The sequence below is a fragment of the Amblyomma americanum genome, chromosome 9, assembly GCF_052857255.1.
Source record: "Amblyomma americanum isolate KBUSLIRL-KWMA chromosome 9, ASM5285725v1, whole genome shotgun sequence".
In the NCBI taxonomy this organism is placed as follows: domain Eukaryota; kingdom Metazoa; phylum Arthropoda; class Arachnida; order Ixodida; family Ixodidae; genus Amblyomma; species Amblyomma americanum.
Genome location: NC_135505.1, coordinates 113,911,826 through 113,918,921, shown reverse-complemented (window position 1 = coordinate 113,918,921; position 7,096 = coordinate 113,911,826).

Here is a 7,096-nt window from a genome sequence, read left to right as displayed (position 1 = left end):
CTAATATCTGTCAGTGGTTTTTGAGGAAAGGAAATTGCGCAGCAACTGTTTCACTTCTCGGTGACACCTCAATCGCGCCGTGAGGAAAGGGAGGAAGGTGGGAGTGAAAGAAAGAGACGCGCTAGTGGAGGGCTCCAGAATTATTTCAACCATCTTAGTAACATCGAAGAGCACACGGCTACTCATGGGAGGCCGCTCTGCGAGTTGCTCAACCAGCTGGCCAGATATGGCTAGTGGACAGAGCTCCCCGTGAAGCCCAGGGCCGTGGGCTCTTGGACAAGTAGAAGCCTACCCTTGAGGGCCTTTTGTTATTTTGCTAAAATAAGGTTCTTACCACCATCACCAGCAGCACATATGTTGTTGTTAGAGGCCGTTTATTAATAAACAACGGAAGGAGAAGATGTTGCTAGCTGCGGCATCTGCCACCGAAACCTGAAGAACCTGAGCAGCGAGTAGCGGGATAAAATGACAGGGAGAGGGCAAGAAAGGGGTTAGCGATAGTAAGGAAGGATCACCCTGACTACGTCCACTGCAGGGCAAAGTCATCTTCCATATCTCTCCAATTAACCCTGTCTTGTGCGAGCTTGGGCCACCCTATCCCCTTAATCTTATCCGCCCACATATCTTTACGCCGCCCTCTTCTATGATTGCCTTCTCTTGGAATCCATCCGATTACTTTTATGGACTCGCGGTTATCTTGCGTTCGCATTACACGCCCTGCTCACGCCCCTTTCTTCCCGTCGATTTCGACTAGGATGTCATTAACCCGCTTTTGTTCCCTCACCCACTCTGCCCTCTTCCAGTCTCTTAAAGTTACACCTATCATTTTCATTTCCATAGCTCGCTCCGTGATCCTCAATTTAAATTGAACCCTTTTCGTTATCCTCCACGTTTCTGCCCCATAGGTGAGTACCGGTAAGAAACAGCTGTTGTATACGTTTCACACAAGGACTATTGCTACACAGCCATTCGTGATCTGAGAGAACCTGCCAACTACGCTCCACCCAATTCTTTTTGAAGCGAAAAGCTTCACTACGCTAGTCAACACCGCGCTTCGCGTGAGCCGGCGTATGTCGGAGCACGAGTGACGTAACGCACGGCGCAGGTGGCCGCCGCCGGCTCCGTCGCCTGACCTTTCGCCGATGCCGCTCGTGACGTCACGCGCTGCGCAGGTGGCCACTGCCGCGCGCTATGCGTCATCGTTTGACGTTCGCCGCAAGCGCGTTTTGAAGCGAAAAGCTTCACTACGCGGGTAGGAGCCGAGCTTCGCGTGGGCCGAACTGGTGAGTTATGCGCATGCGCGAAAACGAGTGACGTCAGGCGCCGCGTAGGTGGTCGCTTCTCGCCGCCGCCGACTCCGTCGCCTGACCTTTCGGCGCATCCGCGCGCTACTGCACATGTGCGTCATATGCATGTGCAAGGAGGCTATATAATGCGCTTCTCAGAGAATAGGCGTGCGCACTCGACATGGAAGGGAAAGAGAATGCGGCTGCTGCTGGACTACGCAGAAAAGCTGAGAAACTAAATTCGTCCGATCCAGAAGTACTCGCTTGGGAGTTGGCTGCACAACAGCGAAAAAATGATAAAGCCAAAGCTAAGCTACGAAGCATAACCATGACGTCAAACCAAGCATAACATGAAGCTTTTTGCTTGTATACCAGGCTTAACCAGAGCTAAGCCACTGCCTAATTTTTCTAGTCGTTTCGCTCTCGTTATCGGGATCTGCTGTCACTACCTGCCCGAAATCGACGTATTCCCTAACCACTTCCAGCACCTCGCTACCATTTGTAAACAGCTGCTGTTCCCTTCCGAGACTGTCGAACATTGTCTGCCGCGTCAGCGCGCAGGTTTCATTAATACTGGGCTACAGACACTGTAACTGGGCGGCGCCCTTTGCACGTGGTGGCTGATCTGCTGCATCGCTTTCCGCTGCGTTCATTTCCGCTCCGGCGCCTATCTCCCTCGCAGTCGTACTTCTTGGCCCTTCTTCTTCTTCTTAGTAAGCATGGCACATGCCCACGTAGGGGGATTGGCCAAGGTTCAGTAGATAATCCCAATGAAGTATTTGCGCGGGGAAAAAAAGGCGTGAGAAGACTGAATCAAGATAGAAATTGGAAAAGTCAAATGAATTAATGAAATATGAATTACCAGGAATAGAATCGAGCATTTTTGCTCATGCGACAAAATTTTGTATACAGCTAACAAGGTAATCGATCAGTCGCACTTATGTGATCATGAAGGTAGCTGCAAACACAGCTTAACGGGAATCCCTTTGCGCTCGCACCGAACGAAAGAACTGGAAGAGACAGAGGGAGTTCTAACCTCGAAGGTGGGGCCTCCAAAACTGTTTTCTCTTAACCTTCCATTTCATTTTCTGTCTTTTCTAACTGTTTTTCTTTTTTAACTTTTGTTCGTGTCCCTGTCACAGTTTTCTCCTCTTTCTTTTTTCTTTTTTTTTTACTCCGGCGCTTTATTCTTTCCCTCCCACCTTCCTTTTTTTTCCTTACGGCGCGGTTCGGGTGTCCACCGAGATATGCGAGACAATTACTGCGCCATTTCCTTTCCTCAAAAAACATTTTTCCTGCAGCGCAAGCACTTACCACAACGTCGTGGACGCGTGAGGGTCACGACGCTCGGCGCGATTGACTCTAGACACCTCTCTACGCGGCAGAAGGGGGCATTTTTGGTGAAATGGCAGAATTTTTTTTTGCCACAAACGTGTATATAAGCCCAAGCAAGAATTCATTAGACTGTTTCAGCAAGAAGTCATTTATTGGCGGTGGTGCTGCTCCTCCTTTTTTGGGAACTTCAGGTTTATGCCTCCGTGTTATCCCTGTTGCCTAAAATAATGAGAAAATTCAGAAACATTTGCATTAAATGTCTTCCGCTGTGCTTCGGCCGCAAGGAAGCCAACGTTGCCATTTAGCTTCGCTTTACCAGCGTTCCTGCTCCAGTAGGACCTTCGGCCAAACGGCCATAACGATGCTTCATGGCCACAAGGCGGGTCGAGGCACACGGCCATTCTGAGCCGTCAATGGAAGCAACGCTTCTCACCTGAGGCTGCAAGTCCGAAGCAGCTGCGTGACAAGGTCGTTGGGAAACTGCACGGGGGATCCACGAAGCTCTTGCAAGACAAGGCTCCGGAGCAACTGCAGGACAGAGCCACAACGCGTCTCGGGCTGGGGAATGTTCCGGGGCAACCGCAGAAGGTACCACTCAAAGACGGTAGTGATAGGGCTCGCCGGACTGGAGTCGCAGTCCGTGTAGCCGTGACAGGTTCGACTGGCAGCTTCGCGGCGACGACCTCTGCTGGTTCGACATCTCCCGTAGCAGAAGTAGCAGTGAGAGCACTAAGAGTCTGCGAGGTCCGTCCACCCTTCATCGCTGGTGTCGGTGAAAATTTTCTGTCATCAGAGGATGAGCACATATCCGTGACATCGGCGGCGCTCTTAATGGCTGCCCTCTCAGAATTCCAAGGCCGCTGCTGTCCGGGTTCTTTGGCGTGCTTCGTGTAATTGTAATGTCGGCGTCGGCGCAGTGGATCTCTGGAGAAGGTCTTGTCGACCTGTGTGTCGCCGCTTGCGAATGATGTCGTCTGCGCCACGAAGCTGGCCGATCTGTCCAGGGGCGATTTGTGTGGCGTGTTGGAAGCGACAAAGGTACGTTCGGCAGCGCTTTGCGGCTGGGAGCTCATATCACTGCGCTTCCAGCGTCTGTTTCCAGCCAGGTGCGACGCGGGCTTTCTAGACGCCTCTTCGAACGACGAACCTAACAAAAGCGAGTCGCCTTTGTTTATCCCTGGCTCTTTGGATTGCGCCGATGACTCCGGAGAGGGTCTGACTTCCATGAACCGAGGTCCCTTACATACCCCCGGTCTAAAAGACGGGTTGTCTTGAGGAGTCCGAGAAAATGGTTTGGTGGCAGGTTCACGGCTTGAACTGAAAACCAGGTCCTTTAAGCGTGCTGAGTTACGTCGTCTAAAAATGGCTGTCGTGCACACGTCAGCCGTCACAACGTCTGTGTCTCGTTTGGACGTCTGTTGTGGTTGGTTGATGTTCCCGTTGAACCGTCGGTTAGCCCGAGTTCCTGGAGTCGTCTCGTTCTCACGTCGCGGTTTCGTGACATCAGTTGTTTCGATGTCTGGCGTCACCTGTCGTAGCCTTGTGCGAGACGTGGTCCCTGCATCGATGTTCAGGGAGTCCTTCATCAGCAGCTTTACTTGACTGCTGCTCCCCTGTTGTTGCCCGTTAGCCTGTGGGCGACCCCGTCGCTTCGTGTTCCATGAAGACCACCGCTTCATGTTCCTGCAGCTGGCATTCGGCTCCTTTGCAACACCATCGTCAAAAGCTTCTGTCAACTCGCACGTTTTCGGCAGGTCGCGAGGTGTGGTCCTGGACCTCGTGTTCTTAGTTCTGTTGCCCCACTGGCGTCTAGAGTTTCCAGCATTCGTCTTGGGAAGGGGCGACTCTAACAAATGGGCACCTGTGGAAGACTGTCGTCGATTTATTTCGGATGACGTCATCTCGGTCAGCAGCGTAGAGGCTGGAGGACATTGGCTGCCAGAAGACTGGTGCCGTCCCTCCTTTCCACGGGAAGAAACATTTGATAGCAGGTCACTGCCCTTTTCCGCTCTTGCACTGCCTTTTGGTGTAAACTTATTAGGTTTCAGTTTTGACTTGCAGAAAGTCGCAGTGAAAATTCTCACTGAGGAGACTGGCTTCGACATCCGCGTTTCTGCATCTGATAACGTCGATGTTTTAGCAGCAGTATATCCAGGCTTTGGTGCAACGCCGTCACCGACACGAGAGTACGGTTCTTTCGGTTCCTTTGATTTGGTCCAGAAGCTCGAAGGACGCCTTCTGGTACGTGACACAAACTGCGTAGCCCTGTTGGCTACTGAACCCGTTTTCTGAGTTCCAAACGGCTGCCTTACCTCGGCCGGCGGTAAAGCTACGTTCTCCTTGCATCCGTGAACCGCTCGAAATGGCTGCGATGTCTCTATTCTCCGAGGTAACTGATCGAAAATAACCTTGCTATCGCTCCTCGTCGCAAGGTCGCCGACGTCTTCGCTTTCGGAAGGACCGTACAAGGACGTGGTTGAGTCGGACGCTCTCGTAACGTGACGTGGTGCGGCTCTTCCAGGGCCCGTCAACGGCGTCCCTTGAGCACCGGATTCCTCGCTCGGCTTTATGCCTTTTCCAGCGGGCTTGACCGACGCACCGCGGCGGTTGGTGGCGGTGTTTCTGCGACGGTATGGCCTCCTGGATCGGCCGGCTTCCAGAGACTCCTGCGGGCTTTCATGTACTGCCTTGAGGCTGCCTTTGTTCTTGTTGCAGTGCGTCTTCCCGTAGGCGTCCTCCTGGAAGTCAGCCTCGCTTTGCAGCGATTCGCCGGGCTCTGGCGTCAAACCATCGGGTGTCCAGTCAGTAGACGCCGTCGCCTCGTGCTCAGGGGTCGTGCAGTCTTCTGCCGGTTCCGATTCATTGGCTTCGTCTTGCATACCGACGGTGTCGTTGGCGGCCATGGCGATGCAGCTGTCGCACCGGCGTCGCAAACCTGCGAACCTGGCCTTTATGACGTCGACGATCCGCCTGGAGAGTTTGAGCAGGGGAAGAACTAGGGTCTCCAGGAGGCAGTACTCCCATAGCCGGGCAAGAACGGAGCCGTACTTGGAGAACAGCGGAGGGAGCAACGCCCGTTCCGGCCGAGCCATGATCTCGAAGAACAAGTCGCCGCCTTGCGCTCGTGACGAAGGAACGCGCAGTGCTGTAGACGATGACGGCGATGGCGTCCGCGGGATGATGACGATGATAGCTCTACGAATTCTCACCATCATCAGCCCACTGCAGACACGTATGCGAAAATCGAAAATTGGTTTTTGGGGAAAGGAAATAGTGTAGTATCTGTCTTACATATTGAATAATTGGTTTTTTGGGGAAAGGAAATGGCGCAGTATCTGTCTCATATATCGTTGGACGACTGAACCGCGCCGTAAGGGAAGGGGTAAAGGAGGGAGTGAAAGAAGAAAGGAAGAATAGGTGCCGTAGTGGATGGCTCCGGAATAATTTCGACCACCTGGGGATCTTTAACGTGCACTGACATCGCACAGCACACGGGCGCCTCAGCGTTTTTCCTCCATAAAAACGCAGCCGCCGCGGTGGGGTTCGAACCGGACTCCTGAACCGCGCCGTAAGAGAAGAGATAAAGGAGGGACGAAGAAAAGAAATTAAGAGGTGCCGTAGTGGAGTAATAATAATTGGTTTTGGGGGAAAGGAAATGACACAGTATCTGTCTCATATATCGTTGGACACCTGGACCGCGCAGTAAGGGAAGGGATAAAGGAGGGAGTGAAAGAAGAAAGTAAGAGGTGCCGTAGTGGAGGGCTCCGGAATAATTTCGACCACCTGGGGATCTTTAGTGCCCTGATATCACACAGCACACGGGCGCCTTTGCGTTTCGCCTCTGTCGAAACACAGCCGCCGCGATCGGGTTTGAACCCGGGTACTCCGGATCAGTAGCCGAACACCTAACCACTGAGCCACCGCGGCGGGTTCACTCGTGTGCGTTATCTAGTTTTCTGACTTCTCGTCTCAGGACAAGCCCTTTCCTCGCTCGAGGAAGTATAGCACCCTATTATGATTGATATCTTGATTTCTCTCCAGCAATTTCTTGGCAGGCTACTTCTGATCAGGGTGAAAGGGGAACAAAAAAAAACACAAAACTGTCGTGCGCACAAATCCAGACGCAGCGTTTCTCCAGGGCATGTATAAATGACCCTTGTCTCAGAGAAACTTTGACTCGATCCCTATCGTCTGAGGTTTCTTTCGCGCATACATGGTCGTCATCATCATCATCGTCTTGCTACGTCCCCTGCAATGGCCCCTGTTATCTAAAATTAACCCTATCCTGAGCCAGCTGCTGCCACCTAATCACCGCAAACTTCCGCCCACGTAATTTTCTGCTGCCCCCTACTTTGCGCTTGCCTTCTCTTGGTATCCACTCCGCTACCCTTGATGCAGTACCTAGCGAGAGTATGAAAGACGCACGTATGGGCCGATAAAGCTCGGTATCGAGAATAATTTAATAATAATAATAA